The 24,237-nt window shown below is 42.2% G+C and overlaps 1 protein-coding gene across 2 annotated transcripts in view; it reads left to right on the forward strand.

Annotated features, from left to right (window-relative positions):
• The window catches only part of BORCS5 (BLOC-1 related complex subunit 5), a 109,394-nt gene that overhangs the window by 13,616 nt on the left and 71,541 nt on the right, over nucleotides 1–24,237 (forward strand).

Consider the following 24,237-nt stretch of genomic DNA (forward strand, 5'->3'; position numbering starts at 1 on the left):
TGTCACTATGCCTAATTTTTTTAATTTTTAGTAGAGATAGGGTTTCTCCATGTTGGTCAGGCTGGTCTCGAACTCCTGACCTCAGGTGATCTGCCTGCCTCAGCCTCCAAAAAGGCTGGGATTACAGGCATGAGCCACCACGCTTGGCCCACCTTCACTTCTTTGTGCTATTGCTTTCATGTATATTGCATCTACATATGTTAGAAATCCCATAGTGGTTTTACACACACAGACACACACACACATACCCGTTTTTGTTTTAAACAATAATGTATCTTTTGAAGAGATTAAGAGAAGAAAATAACTATATATAGAATGTGATGTTTACCCACATAGTTAACATTTCCAGAATTCCTAATCCCCTTCTCCAGTTTCTATTTGATGTCATTTATTTTTAGTTTAAAGGACTTCTTTTAGCATATCTTGCAGTATAGGTCAGCTGGAAAAAAGTCCTGTTTTTATCTATCTGAACATTTTGTTTGCCCACTTTTGTTATAAAGTCATTTTTTTGGTGTAATTACTAAGTTTTTGAAGAGATATTGTGAGACTCCATGAAATCTCATTTTTTAATCTACCTTTATTTCATTAGTTATCATATCTATTGATGATTCTTGCTTGAATTAATTATGCTGTGATGGCTACCAAATAACTGTTTTCTAATTTTTTCATTCCTTCTACATTTATTAGTTTATATTCTACTGGAAGGAATAGGTTTCTCATCTCCCCGTTTATTTATTCAAATCAGTGTGGAACAGTCAACTCCTATTTTATCCAATGAGTTGTACGTAATCTGTTATTATCATTATTTCTTTTCAATCTCAAAATGTTCCAAAATTGGCCAGTGACAGCATCTTCAATCTAACTTACTGTGTCCTTTTAACATATTCCCCTTATTCTTTGAAAATATCTTTATTTTCTGGCACAATATAATGTTCCAGACTTACCTTGTTCTTCCATGCCCCAGCTCTAGAATCAGGCATTTCTTAAAGGAACCCTGGTTCTTTTAATGGAGGGTCGTATTTAGAATCCATTTCCAGACCTTCTCAGAAGATTTAGCTAGGGAATCCATAGATACACACCCACACATTTATACCTATGTTTATTTTTATATGTTCATATATTTGACAACACGATCTTGCCCTTTCACCCTGGCTGGAGTGCAGTGGCACAGTCATGGCTCACTGCAGCTTTGACCTCCTAGGCTCAAGGAATCCTCCTACCTCAGCCTCCCAAGTAGCTGGGACTGCAGGTGCATGCCACCAAGCCCAGCTAATCTTTTTGTATTTTTTATAGAGATGGGGTTTCCCATTGTTGCCTAGGCTAGTCTCAAACTCCTGGGCGCAAGCGATCCATCCACCTCAGCCTCCCAAAGTGTTGGGATTACAGGTGTGAGCCACCATGCCTGGCGTATATTTCCTATATATTGAAAATGATAAGTTCACACTAATGTGTTCTCTATGTTCTTTGATCCACAGGTTTGTACTTTTAATCAAATACTGTGGTTATTATGTCGTCCAATATTTTTCTGTTCCCACCACCTGCTTTTTGTGGGACTCCAATTCTATGTTAGACCACTTGATATTTTCTCACAGGTCACTGACACGCCTTTCAATTTTTATTTTTAGTTTTTTCCTTTCTGTTCTTTCTTTGAATAATTTTTACTGCTGTGTTTCCATGTTCAGTGGTCTTTTTTTCTGTCATGTCTGTACTGCTTTTAATCTCATCCAAGGTGTTTTTAATTTCAGATGCTGTATTTTTCAGCTTTAGATTCTCCCCCTTAAATGTCTTTGATCTGTCTGCTTATCATGCTTATGTTTTCCTCTACTTTTTGAACATATGAGTACTTTTATTTTATTTTATTTTATTTTATTTTTATTTTATTTTTGAGAGGGAGTTTCGCCCTTGTCGCCCAGGCTGGAGTGCAGTGGCACAGTTGCAGCTCACTGCAACCTCTGCCTCCGGGGTTCAAGCAATTCTCGTGTCTTAGTCTCCTGAGTAGCTGGGATTATAGCCACCCACCATCACACCCAGCTAATTTCTGTACTTTTAGTAGAGACGGGGTTTAGCCATGTTGGCCAGGCTGGTCTCGAACTCCTAACCTCAGGTGATCCACCTGCCTGAGCCTCCTAAAGTGCTGGGATTAGAGTGCGTTTATTTTAAAATTTACTTTACTAAATTTTTTTTTCTTTTAGAGACAGGACCTCGCTCTGTTGCCCAGGCTAGAGTGCAGTGGTATCACCATGGCTCACTGCAGCCTCAACCCCCCTGGGCTGAAGCAATCCACCTGCTTCAGTCCACGAAAGTGTTGGGATTACAGGCATGCACCACCACACCTGGCCTGGATTTTGTTTTATTCCTTTAAGGATATCAGACTTTATTCTGGCATACGCATATGGTTAAGTTACTTGTAGTCACTGGGACCCTTCCCATGCTTTCTTTTAAATATCGTTAGGGCTCATCTAGTGCAGTCTTTGCCTAGTTTAATTTAGCCTCACTACTAAGGTGAAATCCTTCTGAATACTCTACCTGTTGCCTTGTGTATTATGAAGTCTCTCCACGGTGGCTAGTGGGAACATGAGCTCTTCAGAAAGTGTTTGGCCTACTGCTTCTCTCTAGCTGTTTCTCCAGTCTCTGGAATTTCACCTTGCAAATTTGCAGATGATGTTTTCAGAGATTTAAGGGTATCCTGTGCAGATCTAAAGACTGCCCCCTTCTCTCCCATATTCTGCTGTGTAAATCCTGCCCACTTTAGTTTCTGCAAACTTTGCTCTTTCTCTAACTCAGTGAGGCTGCTAGCCTTTTTTTTTCTGGATGTGGAATCTCGCTCTGTTGCCCAGGCTGGAGTTCAGTGGTGCTATCTTGGCTCACTGCAAGCTCTGCCTCCCGGGTTCACGCCATTCTCCTGCCTTAGCCTCCTGAGTAGCTGGGACTACAGGTGCCCGCCACCGCGCCTGGCTAATTTTTTTGTATTTTTAGTAGAGACAGGGTTTCACCGTGTTAGCCCGGATGGTCTCGATCTCCTGACCTCGTGATGTGCCTGCCTCGGCCTGCCAAAGTTCTGGGATTACAGGCGTGAGCCACCATGCTCGGCTGGCTGCTAGGCTTTTTTTGATGTCCATCCTGCTATGGACTGAATGATTTTGTCTCCCCCCAATTCACAGGTTGAAATTGTAATCCCCAGTGTGCTGTATTAGGACATGGGCCTTGGGAAGGGATTTGGTCATGAGGGTGGAGCCCTCATATCTTGGGAGTCACATCCTTACACGAAGAGCAGGAGGGAGGTTGCTTCCTCGCTCTGTTCTTAGCCATGTGAGGACACAAGGAGAAGACAGCCATTTGCAAACCAGGAAGAGTGCCCTCACCAAATACCAAATCTGCCAGCACCTAAGTCTTGTACTTCCCAGCCTCCAGAACTGTGAGAAATAAATGTATATTGTTTAAGCCATCCAGTTGATGGTGTTCTTGTTGTAGCAGCCTGTACTGACCAAGCCACCTCCCGGGTCTGCCTCTTGGAAACTGCCTTTAGGTAATAAGCTGGGAAAATGGTAGGGCTTGTTTTCCTTCTATCAGGGATCAAAGCCCTGTGCTGCCTGTTATACAATATCAGAAATTAGTGTTTCTGTATTTTTGTCTGGTGTTCTAGTTGTTTATTACCGCATAATAGCAGTTCATCCTTCATAGGCAGAAGCAGAAATCCTTTAAAAAATGCTTTTTAATGCATATTTTTCTGTCTGATACCACTTTTTCCATTTTCAGAGCCTCCTGCCAGCAGCCTTTAATTGGTCATTCATTTCTGCAACATATTGATAAACACCTGCTAAGTGCCTGATGTGGTCAGACAGTGCAGATACAAAAAATAGAAGACATAGTTGCTGCCCTTTAGGACCTTATTGTTTTGTGGGTGATTTAGACAGGCAAGTACTCATGATATTATCGTATTAGTAATACTGGCCTCATGTCCCAAAGAGGAGATAAACATGGAGGAGATAATTATTAATTTGGCCTGGGAATTTGGGGCGGGCTTCCCAGAGGAAGTGACATTGAGCTGAGCTTTGAGGGATGAATAGCAGGTAGCCACATAGAGAAGGCAGGGTCACAGAGGGTATTCTTTTTTTTTTTTTTTTTTTTTTGAGAAGTCTCACTCGGTCGCCCAGGCTGGAGTGCGGTGGTGCAATCTCGGCTCACTTCAATCTCCGCCTCCCGGGTTCACGCCATTCTCCTGCCTCAACCTCCCGAGTAGCTGGGACTACAGGCGCCCGCCACCATGTCTGGCTGATTTTTTTTGTATTTTTAGTAGAGATGGGGTTTCACTGTGTTAGCCAGGATGGTTTCCATCTCCTGACCTCGTGATCCGCCTGCCTCAGCCTCCAAAATGCTGGGATTACAGGCGTAAGCCTCTGCACCCAGCCGAGGGTATTCTTAGTTTAAAAGTCTTCTATACATATTTAAAAACATATAATTAAAAGATGCTGTTCAGTCATAGTGGCTCATGCCTCTAATTCCAGCAGTTTGGGAGGCCGAGGTGGCAGGATTACTTGAGCCCAGGAGTTCGAGACCAGCCTGAACAACATGGTGAGACCCTGTCTGTACTACCAAAAAAAAAAAAAAAAGTTTAGCTGGTTGTGGTGGTGCACACCTGTACTCCCAGCTACTTGGGAGGCTGAGGTGGGAGGATCGCTTGACCCTGGGAGGTCGAGCTGTTTTCATAGCACTGTACTCCAGCCTGGGCGGCAGAATGAGACCCTGTCTCAAAAAAAAAAAAAAAAAAAAGATGCCAAAAAGAATTCTTAACCAGGTCGGGCGTGGTAGTTCATGCCTGTAATCCCAGCACTTTAGGAGGCTGAAGTGGGTGGATCACTTGAGGTCAGGAGTTTATGAGACCAGCCTGGCCAACATGGTGAAACCCCGTCTCCACTAAAAACAAAAAAATTAGCTGGGCATGGTGGTGCACAGCTGTAATCAGCTACTGGGGAGGCTGAGGTGGGACGATCACTTGAAAGCAGGAGGCGGAGGTTGCAGTGAGCTGAGATTGCATCACCGCATCCAGCCTGGGTGACAGAGTGAGACTGTCTCAAAAAAAAAAAAAAAAAATTATTAACCAAGTTTGTATTTGGGATATACTACTTTGATTTTCTTTTCTTTTCTTTTTTTTTTTTTTTGAGCTGGAGTCTCTGTTGCCCAGGCTGGAGTGCAGTGGTGCCATCTTGGCTCACTGCAACCTCTCCCTCATGGGTTCAACCAATGCTTCTGACTCAGCCTTCTGAATAGCTGGGATTACAGGTGCCTGCCACCATGCCCGGCTAATTTTTGTATTTTTTTGTAGAGATGATGTTTTACCATGTTGGCCAGGCTGGTCTCGAATTCCTGACCTCAGGTGATCCGCCTGCCTCGGCCTCCGAAAGTGCTGGGATTACAGGCGTGAGCCACTGTGCCCGGCCTGTAGAGGAATCTTAAAACTGTCAGAGTTGGCCTGGTGCAGTGGCCCATGCCTGTGATCATAGCACTTTGGAAAGGTGAGGCAGGAGGATTGCTTGAGGCCAGGAGTTTGAGACCAGCCTGGACAACATAGACCTCATTTCTACAAAAATATTGGAAATTAGCTGGGCATGGTAGCATGTGCTGGTAGTCCTATAGTCCCAGCTACTTAGGAGGCTGAGATGGGAAGCTCTCTTGATTCCAGGAGTTTGAGGCTACAGTGAGCTCCAGTCATACCGTGGCACTCCAGCATGGGCAACAGAGTGAGACCCTGTCTCTGAAACAAGAGCAACAACACAGTCATAGGTATTTAATAATGTTTAAATATTTTTTCCACCAACATTCAGTTTCACAGAAAGCCAGTGAAATGCAAAGTGACATTTTAAAGAATGAGTTTGGATAGATAATAATTTGCTTCTACAAACTGGTGAAAATCATCAGCAAAAGTTAGTAATCATGTTTTTTTTTTTTTGAGACGGAGTCCAGCCCAGGCTGGAGTGTCATGGTGTAATCTCAGCTCACTGCAACCTCCGCCTCCTGGGTTCAAGTGATTCTCCTGCCTCAGCCTCCTGAGTAGCTGGCATTATAGGTGCCCACCACCACACCCAGCTAATTTTTGTATTTTTAGTGGAGACGGGGTTTCACCATGTTGGCCAGGCTGGTCTCAAACTCCTGACCTCATGATCCGTCCACCTCAGCCTCACAAAGTGCTGGGATTACAGGTATGAGCTACCACATCTTGTCTGTAATCCTGTTTCTAAACATTTTTTAGCAGTGTATGAAAGTATCAGTAAGTAAATATTTATGAATAAAAAGTCTGTTTTGATTTGCAGAATTTTTGGAACAGGTGACAATTGGGATTGCTTTGCTCTTCAGTCTTTTTTTTTTTTTTTTTGAGACAGAGTCTCTCTGTTGCTCAGGCTGGAGTGCAATAGCGTGATCTCAGCTCACTGCAAGCTCCGCCTCCTGGGTTCACGCCATTCTCCCGCCTCAGCCTCCCAAGTAGCTGGGACTACAGGTGCCTGCCACCACGCTCGGCTACTTTCTGTATCTCCTGACCTCGTGATCTGCCTGCTTCTGCCTCCCAAAGTGCTGGGATTACAGACGTGAGCCACCGTGCCTGGCCTGCTCTTCAATCTTTTTTAATTGAGGGCTTTTCTCTAACTTAAAGTATCAGTGTCTTTTATTTCAGTAAATCTTATGTTGTATCAAAATTAATTTTTATCAGCCATAAGAGAAGGAAAAATATAAGTGCAACAGAGAGTTAACAGTTATATGGGCCAAAGGCAAATTAATAATAAATACCATAGGTCTTTCTGATATTTTGCCGTTTTTTAAATAAGATGGTCTTCCTTTAGTGTAATTAAATTTATAGCAGTCCTGTGTTTAACAACACTTCTACCACTAGATGTCACTAAACTAAAACAATCGGTAAGCTTGTTGAAACTGCTGCAACCTGGTGCCATCTTTTCAAAGGCCTTTGGTTAATAAGGCTGCCTCTGTAGCACCTGGACTTCTCATAAAACGAAGTCACAGCTTGCTTCAAGCACAAGCTGATTGGAAAATATACATGTTCTGTGACATGTTAGTAATCTGGAATTACTTATTTTAATGTTTATCAAGACAGAAAAGGAAAAAAACTTACTACCACAGGAAACTTTTTAGTGACCTTAATTTTTTGGAGAGAAAACTATTTTCAGTCTATCACTTTACTCAAAGAAACATTTATCATCACACCTCAGATTTCTGAAGAGTTGAGATTTTTGTCCTTTTTTTCCCCCTGAGACGGAGTCTCGCTCTGTCGCCCAGGCTGGAGTGCAGTGGCGTGATCTTGACTCACTGCAACCTCCACCTCCCAGGCTAAACAATTCTTGTGCCTCAGCCTCCCGAGTAGTTGGGACTACAGGCACGCACCACCATGCCTGGCTAATTTTGTGTATTTTTAGTAGAGATGGGGTTTCACCATGTTGTCCAGCCTGGTCTCGAACCACTGACCTCAGGTGGTCCGTCTGCCTCTTCCTCCTGAAGTCCTGGGATTACAGGCATGAGCCACCATGCCCAGCCAAGAGTAGGAATTTTGTCTTAAACATCTCGGATTTCTTAGGGCCCAGCACAAAGCTTGGCACTTGGTAGGTATTCAGTAAATGCAATTAAGCATTAGGGTAGTATACTAGATATCATGGGGGGAAAAGATAGCTCACAGGTCTGTTCTCAAGAAGTCTCATTTGGGAGACAACACGTGCCCACAGCACAGGGTGTTGTGTGTAAACCAAATGAGTAGTGCATTCACTAGCTTCTGTAGTATTTCAGGGGATCAATAGCTCTTGGGAGCTAGCGGTAGTGATCAAAGGTGTCCTTAAGAGAAAGTATATTTAGAGATGAAAAAGTAGGACAGTTACAAGTGAAGAAAGCAATGAGCCACGGTTTAAGGATAGGAAAATGCAGGCAGTAAAGATTTAGAAAGATAAAAATTCAAGGGCCCTGAATTTAAAGCATACATTTAGGTTTAATATTTTTTAGGGGTATTGGAGGGGACATTGAAGGATATTGGTGTGGGAAAATAATATGTTGCATGATAATTTGTAATTTACAAAACAATAGCACTTGAAGAAGAATGAATTAAAGATGATTGCTCTTTGATGTTAGAATACTTCTGTTTTAAAGTCTATCACAGGCCAGGCATGGTGGCTCACACCTGTAATTCCGGCACTTTGGGAGGCTGAGGCGGGCAGATCACCTCACGTCAGGAGTTTGAGACCAGCCTGGCCAGCATGAGTGAGACTCTTGTCCCCCAAAAAATAAATAAAGTTTACTAGAAACACTTTTATTTAAAAGAGCGAACATAGGCATAGGGCTTAGTATAGTACTTTGCACTTAATAAACCCTCAGTAAATGTTTCTTGTTGATAGTAATATTATTAAATCAGGTAAAAATATTAGAGACATCCTACAAAATAACTGGTTTTCTTCGTAAGAGTCAAGGTCTTGAAAGACAAGGAACAATTGAAGAATTGTCACAGATTTAAGGAGACTAAGGAGACATGCAGTGTGGGGTCCTGGATTGGGTCCTAGAATGAAAAAGGATGTTGGTGGGGAAAAAAGGGCATATTTGAATAGTTGTGTAGTTTAGTTGATTATATTGTATCTGCGTTAATTTCCTGGTTTTGATCATTGTATTGTAGTTACATACTGTGTTAATATTAAGGGGAAACTGGTGAGGGTGTAGTGGTGAGATCATGACTCACTACAGCCTCGACCTCCCAGCCTCAAGTAATCTTCCTGCCTCAGCCTCCTGAGTAGCTGAGACCACAGGTGTGTGCCACCACTCCCAGCTAATATTTTAATTTTTTTGTAGAGATAAGGTTCCATATGTTGACCAGGCTGGTCTTGAATTTCTGGGCTCGAGACATCCTCACACCTTTGCTTCACAAAGTGCCTGGGATTATAGGCGGGAGCCACTGCACCCATCTGGAATCCTATACTTTATGCAACTTTTCTATTTCTTTCTTTCTTCTTTCTTTTTTCTTTCTTTCGTTTTTTTCTTTTTTCTTTTTTCTTTTCTTTTTGGAGGCAAAATCTTGCTTTGTTGCCCAGGCTGGAGTGCAATGGAGCCATCTTGACTCACTGCAACCTCCGCCTCCCAGGTTCAAGTGATTCTCATGCCTCAGCCTCCTGAGTAGCTGGGACTACAGGCATGTGCCACCATGCTTGGCTAATTTTTGTATCTTTAGTATGACTTCACCATGTTGGCCCGGTTGGTCTTGAACTCCTGGCCTCGAGTGATCCACCTACCTCGGCCTCCCATAGTGCTGGGATTACAGGCATGGGCCACCGCACCTAAGCCTGCAACTTTTCTTTAACTTCTTTTGCTTTTTGTTAACTTCTTCTTTTTGTTAACTTCTTATTTAAAAATAATAGGTTTAAAAATAAAATTTTGTTTTAGAAAAGATTACAGTTCGGTGTTTGAACTAAGTTATCTACTGAGAGGTCAGATGTCAACAGAAAGAGTTTAGAATCTCCTACCCTATAGAGCTTTTAAGATCCACTAAAGCCCACTGAGCAATCCACTAAGATGGCTTAAGGCACAAGTGGGTTCCCTGGAAGACAAAGAAGTAGAACCTCTGAGGTGCTCCCTTGGTTAGGCTTTGTCTTAATGGAATGTTGGAGCTAGTTTGATTGTCTATCCAGACCATTAAAACTTTTTATATCAGCCGTAGTTTTTGCCTTTGTGTGTTCACTGGAGTAGCACTTTTAATTCCCTTTAAGAACTTGTCCTTTGCATTCACGATTTGGCAAACTGGTGCGGGAGGCCTAACTTCTACCCTATCTCAGCCTTGAGCATGCCTTCCTCACTGTAGCTTTTGATTTAAAGTAAGATGTGCAATTCTTCCTTTCACTTGAATGCATAAAGATCCTTGTAAGGTAATTAATTGGCCTAATTTCAATATTGTTGTATTTCAGGGAATAGGTCCAAGCAGAGGGTGAGAGAGGGGGGAATGGTTGGTCTGTGAAGCAGTCAGAGCACATAGAACATTTCCCAATTTCAGTTTGCTGTTTTATATGGGTGTGGTTTGTGGTGCCCAAAACAATTACAATGGTGACATCAAAGATCACTGATCACAGATTACCATGACAGATATCATAATAATAAAAGTTTGAAATATTGCAAAAATTACCAAAATGTGACAGACATAAAGTGAGCACCCTGCCACAAATCTTCAGTTTGTAAAAAAAACACAGTATCTGTGAAGCACAATTTAAAAAAAAATTCGAAGTGGAATAGAATGAGGTATGCCTGTATATGGAAGATGGCTTGATCTAATCAGAGATAAAAAGAGATGAATGGGCCAGGCGCAGTGGCTCACGCCTGTAATCCCAGCACTTTGGGAGGCCGAGGTGGCTGGATCACAAGGTCAGGAGATCGAGACCATCCTGGCTAACATGGTGAAACCCTGTCTCTACTAAAAATACAAACAATTAGCTGGGTGTGGTGGCGGGCGCCTGTAGTCCCAGCTACTCAGGAGGCTGAAACAGGAGAATGGTATGAACCCGGGAGGCAGAACTTGCAGTGAGCTGAGATCATGCCACTGCACTCCAGCCTGGGCAACAGAGCGAGACTCCGTCTCAAAAAAAAAAAAAAAAAAAAAAAGAGATGAATGAGGACCACATCAAAAGTATTTCCACTTTGCAGTTAATTCTGCTCCCAGTCTCCAGTCCTAGGCAACTACAGGCCAACTTTTCTGGACATTTCATCTAAATGGAATCATACAACACATACTCTTGAATCTGACTTCCAGTTTTTGCCTATTATGAATAATGCTGCTATGAACCTTTGTGAGCATGTGTTCATGTGAATGTGTTTTCTTTTGGGTAGATTCATAGGAACGGAATTGGTAGGTTGTATTGCAACTCTGTTTACTTTTACAAAACTGCCAAACTTTTTTCAAAATTATTGTACCATTTTACATTCCTTCCAGCAATGTATGAGAATTCAGTATTCTCTTTATTTCTGATCATGGCCATCAGAGTGGTTGTGTATCTCATTATGGTTTTCATTTACATTTCTCTAATGATGTTGCTATTATTTTTGTGTGCTTATTAGTGAAATACCTTATTAGTGCTTATTAGTGAAATCTCTTATCCATTTTTAAATTAAGTCTTTAACTGACATTGTGTTATAACAAGTTCTTTATTCTGGATGCAGTCTCTTAATCAGATATGTGATTTGCAATATTTTCTCCCAGACTGTGACTTTCTTTTCATTTTTTTTTGATTTTTTTTTTTTTTTTTGAGACGGAGTCTCACTGTATCGCCCAGGCTGGAGCGCACTGGCGTGATCTCAGCTCACTGCAAGCTCCGCCTCCTGGGTTCAAGCAATTCTCCTGCCTCAGATTCCCGAGTAGCTGGGATTACAGGCGCCTGGCTAATTTTTGTATTTTTAGTAGAGACAGGGTTTCACCATGTTGGCCAGGCTGGTCTGGAACTCCTGACCTGGCTGATATTTTTTGAAGTACAACATTTTTTTTTTTTTTTTTTTGAGACGGAGTCTTGCTCTGTCGCCCAGGCTGGAGTACAGTGGCCGGATCTCAGCTCACTGCAAGCTCCGCCTCCCGGGTTCACGCCATTCTCCTGCCTCAGCCTCCCGCGTAGCTGGGACTACAGGCGCCCGCCACCTCGCCCGGCTAATTTTTTGTATTTTTTAGTAGAGACGGGGTTTCACTGGGTTAGCCAGGATGGTCTCGATCTCCTGACCTCATGATCCGCCCGTCTCGGCCTCCCAAAGTGCTGGGATTACAGGCTTGAGCCACCGCGCCCGGCTGAAGTACAACATTTTTAATTTTGGTGAAGTTCAGTGTATCAATATTTTTAATAAAGATTTCTCCTAGAAGTTTTGTAGTTTTAGTGATTGCATTTAGGCCTGTGATCCTTTTTGGATTACTTTTTGTGTGTTGTGTAAAGGTCTAAGTTCATTTTGCTTTGTTTGCTTGTGGTATCCAGTTGACCCTGTAACATGTGTTGAAAATACTGTGTTTTCCCTTACTGAATTATCTCAGCACCTTTAAAAAATGACCATAAATGTAAGGGTTTATTTCTGGACTCTTAGGTCTGTTCCATTGATCTGTCCCTTTTTTAATTTCGTGGATTGTACTTTGGTGTTGTATCTAAAAAGTCATCACCAAATCCATGCTCACCTGAATTTTCTCTTGAGTCGCTGCTTAGGACTTTTATAGTTTTGCATTTTACATTTAGGTCTGTGATCCATTTTGAGTTAATTTTTGTGAAAGGTATAAACCATATGTGCTTTTAAAGACTATATAGTCTGCAGTCATTGGGTAGAGAGTTTTTATATATGTCAGTTATATTGGTTGATAGTGTTTTTTGAGTTTTGTATATTCTTAACTGATTTTGTGTTTAGCTTTATCAATTGAGAGTGAGGTACTGAATTATTAGCCTGTTTTGTTGAATTGTGTATTTCTCCTTTTGATTCTGTCAGCTTTTCCTTCATTTGTTTTGAGGATATATTGCTGGTGTGGATATATTTAGAATTATTATATCTTCATGATGTAATAACTTTCATCATGAAGTGCTGTCCTCTAATATTACTTTCTGTCTTTATTTCTATTTTATCTAATATTAATAGAGTAGAGCCATTCGTGTTAGTCCACTTTGAGTTGCTATAAAGGAATACCCGAGGCTGGGTAATTTATAAAGAAGAGAGGTTTATTTGGCTCATGGTTATGCAAGCTGTATAAGAAGCGTGGCACCCCCGGTGGCTCAAGCCTGTAATCCCAGCACTTTGGGAGGCCGAGACAGGCAGATCACGAGGTCAGGAGATTGAGACCATCCTGGCTAACACGATGAAACCCCGTCTCTACTAAAAAATACAAAAACTAGCTGGGCGAGGTGGCGGGTGCCTGTAGTCCCAGCTACTCGGGAGGCTGAGGCAGGAGAATGACGTAAACCCGGGAGGCGGAGCTTGCAGTGAGCTGAGATCCGGCCACTGCACTACAGCCTGGGCGACAGAGCAAGACTCCGTCTCAAAAAAAAAAAAAAGAAGCGTGGCACCAGCATCTGCTTCTGGTAAGGACCTCAGAAAACTTTCAATCATGGAGGAAGGGGAAGGAGGAGTAGGTATGTCACATGGTAAGAGACGGAGGCAGAGGTGGGGGAGGTGCCACACTCATTTAAACAACCAGCTCTCACATAAACGAATAGAGGGAGACTTGCTCAGTACCACAGGGAGGCACCAAGCCATTCTTGAGGGATCTATTCCTATGACTCATACGTCTCCCACTAGACCCCACGTCCAACATTAGGGGCCACATTTTAACATGAGATTTGGAGGGGACAGGTAGCCAAACGATATCACTATTCTGTCTGTCTTATGGTTCTATGATGGTATATATCTTTTTTTTTTTTTTTTTGAGACGAAGTCTTGCTCTCCCAGGCTGCTGAAGTGCAGTGGCATGCTCTCAGCTCCCTGCAACCTCTACCTCCTGGGTTCAAGTGATTCTCCTGCCTCAGCCTCCCAAGTAACTGGGATTACAGGCGTGTGCCAGCATGCCTGACTAATTTTTGTATTTTTAGTAGAGATAGGGTTTTGCCATGTTGGCCAGGCTGGTTTTGAACTCCTGACCTCAGGTGATCCACCTGCCTCGGCCTCCCAAAGTGTTGGGATTACAGGCGTGAGCCACAGCGCCCAGTGGGTATGTATCTTTTTTTTATCTGTTTACTTTCAACTCTTTTGTGTCTTTGAATCTAAGGTGTGTCTTTTGTAAATAGCATATAGTTGGATCTTGATGTTTTATCCAGTCTGACATTCTCTACCTTTTGATTGAGGTGTAAAAACCATTCACTTTTAATGTAATTATCAATCTGGTTAGATTTGCCTTTTTATTATTTATTTTCTATATATTCTTGTCTATTTTGTTTCTCTGTTCCTCCTTGACTGCCTCCTTTTATATTAAATACATATTTTTAGTTTACTGTTTTAACTCTTCCATTGAGTTTTTTAACTGTGTATTTTTTGGGGTTGTTTTCTTAGCAGTTGCTGTAGGGATTACAGTGTACATGTTAATTTATCAGAGTCTACTTCAGATTAATGCTAACTTAATTCTGGTAAAATGTATGTGCTTTGCTCCATTATAGCCTCATTCTTTCTCCCTTTTTTGTGCTATTATTCTCATGTATAATATCTGTATATGTTTGTAACCCAAAACACAGTGTCATTGTTACTGCCTTAAGGATGTTTATCTTTTAAAGAAATCAAGAGAAGGTGTGAATAAAAAATACATTTGTAGAATCTTCTGTGTTAACTTACCTATTTACAATTTTTGGTGTTCCTCAGTTCTTCTTGGACTTCAGGTCCCCAATCGTTGTCACTTCCTTTTACCCTGAAAAGACTTTTGTTAGTATTTAATGTTACAAATTCACTAGCAGATTTTCTCAGTTTTTGTTTATCTAGGAATGTCATTATGTTGTCTTTTTTTTTTTTTTTTGAGGGATAAATTTGATTGAAATGGAATTTTTGGTTGACAATTTTTTTCCCCCAGCGCTTTATATATGCCATTCTACTTTCTTCTAGCCTCCATTGTTTCAGATGAGTTGCTTTTCTCTTGCTCATTTCAGGATTTTTTTTTCCTTTAGCTTTCCATAGTTTGTGATATGTCCAGGTTTTGATTTCTTTGTATTTACCCTACTTGGGTCCTTTTATCTTCTTAAATGTGTGGATTAATATTTTTCATCAGATTTGGTAAGTTTGTCTCTTCTTTCCTTCTGGGATTTCCATTATGTGTGTGTTGGCATGTTTAATGTTGTTGCACAGATCTCTAAGGCACTGTTTTATTTTCTTTAATCTTTTCTCTTTGTTCTTTAGATTAGATAATTTCTATTTTCAGGTTCACTGATTCTTTTTCCTGCCATCCCCAAATTGCTATTGAGTTGCCCCAGTGAATTTTTCATTTCCATTATTACACTTTTCAACTCCAAGATTTCTATTTTGTTTCTTATCTTATTTAAAAAAAATATTATGTATGTATGTATTTGTTTGTTTGTTTTGTAGAGACAAAGTCTCATTATGTTGCCCCGCTGGTCTCAAACTCCTGGGCTCAAGCAATCTGCTGACCTTGGCCTCCCAAAGTGCTGGGATTACAGGCGTGAGCCACCGTGCCTGGCCTGTTTTTTAAAATATACATATAATTTCTGTCTCCTTATGGGGAATCTGAATTTGTAGATTCCTTGTTATATTTTTCTTTAGTTCTTTTATTGTGATTTTCTGTGGTTTTGTGAGCTTATAATTGCTTTGAAATTTTTGTCTGCTGTATCTAGTATCTTCGATACTCAGAGGTAATTTCTATTGCCTGCATGTTTTTCTTGAGTATGAGTCACACTCCTGTTTCTTTGCGTATCTTGTAATTTTTTTGTTAAGAACTGGGCATTTTAGATAATATAGCAGCTGTGGATTCTGATCCTTCCAAATTGTTGTTACTTTTTTGTGTGTTCATTGCTTTTTGTTTAGTAACATGTTTGTCAAACCTGTGAAATCTTTTTCCTGTGGCTTGTGGCCATTAATGTCTCTACTTCTCCACCCCACACCCTCCTTTTTAAAAGACAACAATCACTTTATTATCTCTCAGATTTCTGTGGGTCAGGGATTCTGGAAGGGCTCAGCTGGGCAGTTCTGACTTTGTTGTGCAGCTGCAGTCAGTTGGTGGCTGGAGCTGAAATAACAGGGGCTGGAGCAGCTGGGGGCCGTCTGGGCAGCTCTCTTTATTTGTGTAGTCTCAGGTCCTCTCCGTGTGTCTGCTCGCTTTTTAAACTTGCTTATATCTTTACATCTGCTTTCCTAGGGGTTGTCCCTATGTCTGCGTGTGTTAACAGCCAGTTACTGATCAGAGGTTGCACTTAACCACCTTGATCAGGAAGGCTTCTGTCATCTGTAAATGGCTCTGCGTGGCAGGGTAGCACATTCAAAGTTCAGGCCATTTTCTAATCTTATCTTTTGTTCACTGCTGAACCCATTCACCTCTCCCCTTGGAATACATACAGCCTCACGATCAGCTAGGAGCACGTGACTGGTTGCACCTTTTCAGGTCTCTGCTGCAAATGCCTACAGCCTTAGCCAGGAATGAACTTGCCCTGACCACGGCCACAACCTCGTGTTAGCTTTTGGCGCTTTCCACTTGCCCATCTCTGAGACAGTCGATTCTACTGGTGACACTGCTGGATGTGGATGTTGCCTGTTGTTCCCAATAAGTCAGCAACCTCTTCCTGCTTAAGCAGTAAAGCTTCCTGTTTTCATTACCTGTCCCATTCTGGTACAACATCTGCTTCAACTGAGGCAGGAAGGTTGGGAGAAGCCTCACGTCTCAATGCCACAGATTCTCACTATTTTTACCCAAGTTCATTCTTTTCTTTCTTTTTTTTTTTTTTGAGATGGAGTCACACTCTGTCACCCAGGCTGGAGTGCAGTGGCGCGATCTCGGCTCACTGCAACCTCCACCTCCTAGGTTCAAGCGATTCTTCTGCCTCAGCCTCTTGAGTAGCTGGGACTACAGGTGCATGCCGCCACGCCCAGCTAATTTTTGTATTTTTGGTAGAGACAGGGTTTCACCATATTGGCCAGGCTGGACCTCGTGACCTGCCTGCCTCGGCCTCCCCAAGTGTTGGGATTACAGGCGTGAGCCACCGCACCTGGCCAAGTTCATTCATTTTTAAGGCATAAATGCTTCTCAAATTTTTATATGCTGTTGGTTGATTTTCCAAGCCTCAAAATGGTTTGAATTATGTTTGAATGGTATGAATTATGTTCAGCTTTATAGTTACCTTTTGCAGAGAGGATATGTTGATCTCATTTGGCTTTATCAAGAAGTCACACTTGTCATGTCCATTTGCTTTTGTTTGTTTGTTTGTTTTGTTTTGAGATGGTGTCTCACTCTGTCACGCAGGCTGGAGTGCAGTGGCACAATCTTGGCTCACTGCAACCTCTGCCTCCTGAGTTCAAGTGATTCTTGTATCTCAGTCTCTTGAGTAGCTGCACTTACAGGTGTGTACCACCATGCCTGGCTAATTTTTGTATTTTTAGATAGAGACAGCATTTCGCCATGTTGGCCAGGCTGGTCATGAACTCCTTGCCTCAAGTGATCTGCCTGCCTCGGCCTCCCAAAGTGCTGGGATTATAGGCGTGAGCCACCACGCCCGGCCCTCCATTTGCTTTTACTCTAGCTTTTAAAGTAGCCAGCATATAATTGTCTTGCTGCTATTCTATATATGTTGAAAATCTGTCTTTTTAATGATATCTTTAACACTCTTAGATTTAGTGTAATTTCAGTATGGTTGGGTTAAAGTCCACTGTTTTGCTATTGTTTTTTATTTGGTCTAGTTCTTCTTTTTTTTTTTTTTTTGAGACAAAGTCTCAGTTTTTCACCCAGGCTGGAGTGCATTGGTACCATCTTGGCTCACTGCAGCCTCTACCTCCTGGGTTCAAGCAATTCTCCCACCTCAGCCTCCCGAGTAGCTGGGACTACAGGCACGTGCCACCATTCCCGGCTAATTTTTTTGTATTTTTAGTAGAGACAGGGCTCCACTATGTTGGCCAGGCTGGTCTTGGATTCCTGACCTCAAGTGATCCGCCTGCCTCGGCCTCCCAAAGTGCTGGGATTACAGGTGTGAGCCACCGTGTCTGGCCTTTGTTCCTGTTCTTTATTCCTTCCTCCCTGCCCACCCATACCTTTTTCTGTCTGCTTTAGGATTGAGTCTTTTTATGTTCCAGTATTTATCTGCACTATTGGCTTATTTTATATATGTGTGTGTGTGTGTGTGTGTGTGTGTGTGAATGTGTATTTTTTTCTGGAGTGCAGTGGCACAATCATAGCTCACTGTAGCCTTGAACTCCTGGGCTCAAGTGATCCTCTAGCCTCAGCCTCCTGAATAGCTAAGACTACAGGCATGTACCACCATGCCCAGCTAATTAAAAAAAGTATTTTTTAGAAATGTGGTTTTACTGTGTTGTTCAGACTGGTCTCAAACACCTGGCCTAGGTCGTCCTCTTGCCTCAGCCCCCTGAGTAGCTGAGATTGCAGGTTTGAGCCCCCATGTCTAGCAAGATTCATTATGTGGTTGTATCAATAATATGTTCCTTGTATTGTTTCCTTCTTATGGATATACCATAGATTGTCTATCCATTTGCCAGCTGAAGGAATCTGGGTTGTTTCCAGTTATTTGGTGATTATAAGTAAAGCCAACATAAGTTTTGTGGCAGTTACAACGTATGGCAGAATTGCTTCCCAAAGGATGTAATAAACTAATTCGTAGTAAAAGCAGTACTGTCTGAGCATTTCCATTTCCTAATACCCTCTTCAACACTGGGCATTACTTAAAAAGATTTGTTTTCTCCAGAATGGAAGTATCTTTTATTCTGATCATGCAAGTAACACGTGTTCGTGATTTTATGTCACTCAGCCCTCTGATCCGAAACCTAAATATACTCCATTTTGTCCCTTTTGTTAGAGCATGACCCCCAGAACTGACATAGTATTCCAGGTGTGGATTGGATCCAGTGCCTTGCTCTGCATGATATATTCCTTTTAATACAGCCAAAGTTTAAGTAGCTTTTTTGGCAGCCACATGTACTTGAGTCATGTTGAATCATCTAAAACTCTAAAGTGTTTTTCGCATGTGCTGACGTTAAGCCACACCTCCCCCATCCTGTACTTCTGCAGATAGTCTTTGGACCTTCAGTGCAAGACTCACATTCATCCACAGTTCAGTGTCACGTGTAACCTCAGTTTCTAGCTTGTTGAAGCCTTTTTTGAATCCCCACGATTAACACGCTATGAGTGGCCTCACTCAAGTCATTAAAGAATGTTTAACACGACAGAACCTAGGTCAGAGATCCAGAGGAAAGCTCATCACAGTCCACAGACGCAGAATTCTTTCTGTTAAGAATACTTTTTTATTTTCAAATTTCTATTGGGTATTTTTGTGGGAAGTAAATTGCTACCTCACATGTGATTAGTGAGAACTAATGTTTGTGATTATTATATTGATTGAGACTCTTTTTGATATCTCATTATCAGTACCATGTTTATTATTTTTATCATTAATGCAGTTTTTATTGTGGCATTTTATGTATTACCACAGACTATATTTATTACTAGTATAATTTAAAATATCGAAGTGTTTTTCCTGAGACTTTAAACCACATCCTAAGACCACACTTCCCAAACATACAGTAGCAGTGACCAGAGACATAAAAATCACACCATTGAGGAGAGAGTAATGATTCTAGGACCTACCCCAAACCTCAAATAGGATAGCAATGTCATGGCTGCTCCTCATTTAGATGGCATGAAATCAACAAAAAGGAACTGCTGGCCGGGGATAGTTAATATTCAAAAGCAAAAGAAATGTTTCTGTAAGTAAAGAAGATAAAATAAATCTCATTATAATATCCACTGCTTTTTTTGGATGTGGTCTTCGAACAGTAGTAGATAAGTATATTAATAAAACAATTGTGTTAGGCACTGTTCTATAATTATGCAAAAAATGAAAATAGGACAAGGCATGAATAATTAATGAAAGGAAACCAGACTCTTAAGTGGGGTGGAGGGCACATATAGGAAAAGGTAAGAGTCATCTGAGGTCTGAGGACCAGAGGATGGCTGACATTTTTGGGGCCAGATAGTCTATCAGCTGTTCTTCTCTTTTCCTGGCAATATACTGGAAGAGATTGAAACAGAACATCAAGGCAACCCCACACATTAAAAGCATGAGGTGGAAATTTTAAAAATGTTCCAGATATGAGCATAACTCCCTTTGGCTAGACAACTAAGCCATTCTTTTAGCAATGGTTGAAGCCAGTCTTCTGACTTGCCTTCTTGCAAGAAGTTACAGTTGCGAGGCCTATTTATTTTGGCCTCATTTTATCCCTACTTTTACTTTGGTAACATTCATTGAGTCTCACTCATTCTAGCATAGGGACAGGACACAGATTGTTGAGGCAAATACTATGGGTTCATATAGAAAGTACTAGATGTTAACTATCTCTGACGAGAGTTTTTCTCCTAGGTCCTTATAAGTAAATACTTTTTTTTTTTTTTGGAACGCATTTTCATTCTTGTCGCCCAGGCTGGAGGGTAATGGCGCCATCTCGGCTCGCTACAAACTCCGCCTCCCAGGTTCAAGGGATTCTCCTGCCTCAGCCTCCCAAGTAGCTGGGATTACAGGCACCCACCACGCCCAGCTAATTTTTGTATTTTTAGTAGAGACCAGATTTCGCCATGTTGGCCAGGCTGGTCTTGAACTCCTAATCTCAGGTGATCTTCCCATCTCGGCCTCCCAAAGTGCTGGGATTACAGCCATAAGGCACTGTGCCTGGCCTCAGGCAGCCTTTAAATCTTCATTTCCCAGTGTGTGCTTTGTACTGAGCTCCAGGCCAAATTGGACTGCTTTCTTTGCTTTCCCACCGCTAAACTTTGCCCATGCCCTTCTATCTGATAGAAAGCCATCTTCTCCATGTAGACCTGCTAAAATCTTTTCATTCCTTTAATGATTCCTTTTGAGATTCCTTTAGTCTATCATTCCTTCAAGATTTTGCTTATTCATTTGTTCAGCAAATATTTGAGGGCTACTATGTGTTAGGCACTGTTCTAGGAGGTGAGGCTATAGCCAAATACACAATCTCTGCTTTCAAAGAGCTTACATTTGAATAGTTCATCCTACTAGAATGCAAGTTTGTCTTAGACCCTCTCCTTCATCATCTTTTTTACCTTTCCTAAATTGACATGATAATCTTTACATAGATCATGATGAGGAAGAAGGAGGTAATATATTTGAAGTGACCACTGTGGCCAAGCACAGAACATTCCAAAATGTAGAAGCAAGCAAATGGAACCAGAGACAGGTATAAAAGAGTGATGTGGACTTGAATGAATAATTTCAGGATATATAAAAGCTAGGCTAACCAGAGGCTTCCGAGGTAAGGGCCATGAAGGATAACTAGAAATACAGAAAGTTATGGTCTGAAAGCTGGGGGTGGTGGCACACACCTGTAATTACAGTTTCTTGGGAGGCTGAGGCAGGAGGATCACCTGAGGCCAGGAATTTGAGACCAGCCTGGTCAACATAGCAAGACCCTATCTCAATAAATAAATAAAAATTAGTCAGGTGTGGTGGATGCATCTGTAGTCTCAACTACTTGGGAGGCTGAGGCATCAGGATTACTTGAGCCCAAGAGTTCCAGGCTGCCATGAGCTACAACTGCACCACTGCACAGCAGCCTGGGTGACAGAGCAAGACCCTGTCTCTAAAAAAAAAAAAACAAAAACAAGTTATGGACAGAGCAAAAGCAGTATTAAGTAGGTATAGTCAGCTTCTTGGGCCAGCTGAGGCCGTGTTAGTTTATGACAGAGCAGAACTATTCAACATCTCTTTTTTTTTTTTTTTTTTTTTTTGAGTTGGAGTCTCGGCCCTGTTGCCCAGGCTGAAGTGCAGTGGTGCAATCTTGGCTCACTGCAACCTCTGCCTCTAGGGTTCAAACAATTCTCCTGCCTCAGCCTCCTGAGTAGCTGGGACTACAGGCACCTGCCACCACGCCTAGCTAATTTTTGTATTTTTTAGTAGAGATGGGGTTTCACCATGTTGACCAGGATGGTCTTGATCTCTTGACCTCTTGATCTGCCCGCCTTGGCCTCCCAAAGTGGTGGGATTACAGGCGTGAGCCACTGTGCCCGGCCTCAGCACCTCTTTTGCTTCTATATTTTCCATCAAGAAGAAACATAAGCCTGGGCAACACAGCAAGACCATGTCTCTGCAAAAAAAATTTAATTAGCTGGGTATGTTGGTATGTGCCTGTATTCCCATCTACTTGGGAATCTGAGGTGGGAGGATGGCTTGAGCCCAGGAGGTCAAGGCTGCGGTGATCTGTGATTGTGCCATTGCACTCCAGCCTGGGCAATGGAGGGGAAAAAAGATAATTAACTGGAAATGGTAGGACAAAGAAGTAGATAAAATCCTAGACAGAAGACATTGTAATTACAATTAGCTGATCAAAAAAGCACTGTTTTCTGGTGCTTGTTTCTTCCCTCCCGCTCTTCCCTCTTCCTCTCCCCTCCCCACCCCTCCAGTCCAGAGTCCTGAAAGGGTTTAAGGATTAAATTACTAAACTACCTTTTTTTTTTTCTTTTCCTGAGACAGTCTCACCCTGTCGCCCAGGCTGGAGTACAGTGGCACGATCTTGGCTCACTGCAACCTCTGCCTCCCAGGTTCAAACGATTCTCCTGCCACAGCCTCCCGAGTAGCTGGGATTACAGGTGCATGCCACCACGTCCAGCTAATTTTTTGTATTTTTAGTAGAACGGGGTTTTATCATGTTGGTCAGATAAAACAGCCTGGGTGACAGAGCCTGGGTGACAGAGCAAGACCCTGTCTCAAAAAAAAAAAAAAAAAAATACATATATACACACACACACACACACACACACATACACAGAGTCAGAGTAAAAGCAGTAATAAGTAGGATGACCTCAGATGAGCCACCTGCCTTGGCCTCCCAAAGTTCTAGGACTACAGGCATAACCCACCACGCCTGGCCTAAACTGCCATTTTTAATGAATTGCAAAGAACGAAGAGGTACCAGAAGCTTAGAAATAGAAAAAGGTACACATTGAAAGGGGGAAGTGGGTAATTGAAAGAGGGGCTGTGATTTCAAAATTTCCATCCATTTGTTCCAACTCTGTGCCTTCAGTGCTTGTTCTCTTTTAAAATATTGATAGACTATTATTGTGCATCCCATCAGTCTTGTTTTGTCACACTAAAAATTTCAAGGTAAGTCCATAAGAAGAGCATAAGTAAGTTACTGCAAGGTTCTGACCTTGGCCTCTACCTTACTCAAGATCATGTCAATTAGCTTGGCTCCTGCCATCCTTAGCAAAGGACCCTATACATACTAGATACTTATTGAAGATTTGTAGATTGAACTTAAAGAGGTAGAGGCATATCAATCACATTGGTAGATGATAAAGTGTTGGACAGAGTATCCGAACCAAGGGTCAAAATGATATATTTTTTTTCTTTTTTTCTTTTTTTTGTTTTTGAGACGGAATCTAACTGTCACCCAGACTGGAATGCAGTGGCATGATCTTGACTCACTTCAACCTACACCACCTGGGTTCAAACCATTCTCCTGACTCAGTCTCCCAAGTCGCTGGGACTATAGGCGCACGCCACCACACCTGGCTAATTTTTTTTGTATTTTTAGTAGAGACAGAGTTTCACCACGTTGGCCAGGCCGGTCTCAAACTCCTGACCTCAAAAGATGTGCCTGCCTTGGCCTCCGAAAGTGCTGGGATTGCAGGCGTGAGCCACCGCGCCCGGCCCAAAATGATCTTAACAGACTGAAAAGATGGTCTGAAACCACAATGACATTTAAAAGCAATACAGCTGGGTGCAGTGGCTCATGCCTGTAATCTCAGCACTTTGGGAGTCCGAGGCGGGTGGGTCGCTTGAGCTCAGGAGTTCAAGACCAGTCTGGCCGACATGGTGAAACCCTGGCTCTACAAACAAACAAACAAACAAAAAAAAAATTTAGGCAGGCATGGTGGTGTGCTTCTATAGTCCCAGCTACTCAGGAGGCTGAGGCACGAGAATAACTTGAAACCAGGAGGCAGAGGTTGCAGTGAGCCAAGATTGTGCCTCTGCACTCCAGCCTAAGTGACAGAGTGAGACCCTATCTCAAAAAAACCAAAACCAAACCAAAACAAAAACACTTAAAAGCAGTACATGTAAAGTCCTGCATTTAGATGAAAAATAATCAGTTGTATAAGAATAGGATGTGGGAAAACTGGGTCAACAGCAATTCAGTGGGGGCTTTTTTGAGCTCAGGTTCAGAAAGTAGAATCTGTAGTCCCAGGCACTTGGCACTGGTTACTGTACACCTGCAAGAGTGTTCCGGGTGTCATGTTTAAGAAGAGATTTTTAAACTAGGGTACATCCTGAGTCGAGTGATAGAAGTCATTGTCTGGAAACCTTGTTTTATTATTATTTTTTGGAGACCAGGTCTCACTCTGTCACCCAGGCTGGAGTGCAGTGGCATGATCTCGGTGCACTGCAGCCTCTGCCTGCTGAGCTCAAGGATCCTCCCACCCCAGCCTCCCACCTAGCTGGGATTACAGGCATGCACCACTGTGCTAGTCTAATTTTTTTGTATTTTTTTGCAGAGACAGGGTTGCGCCATGTTGCCCAGGCTGGTCTTGAACTCCTGGGC

The sequence above is a fragment of the Macaca mulatta genome, chromosome 11, assembly GCF_049350105.2.
Source record: "Macaca mulatta isolate MMU2019108-1 chromosome 11, T2T-MMU8v2.0, whole genome shotgun sequence".
Lineage (NCBI taxonomy): Eukaryota > Metazoa > Chordata > Mammalia > Primates > Cercopithecidae > Macaca > Macaca mulatta.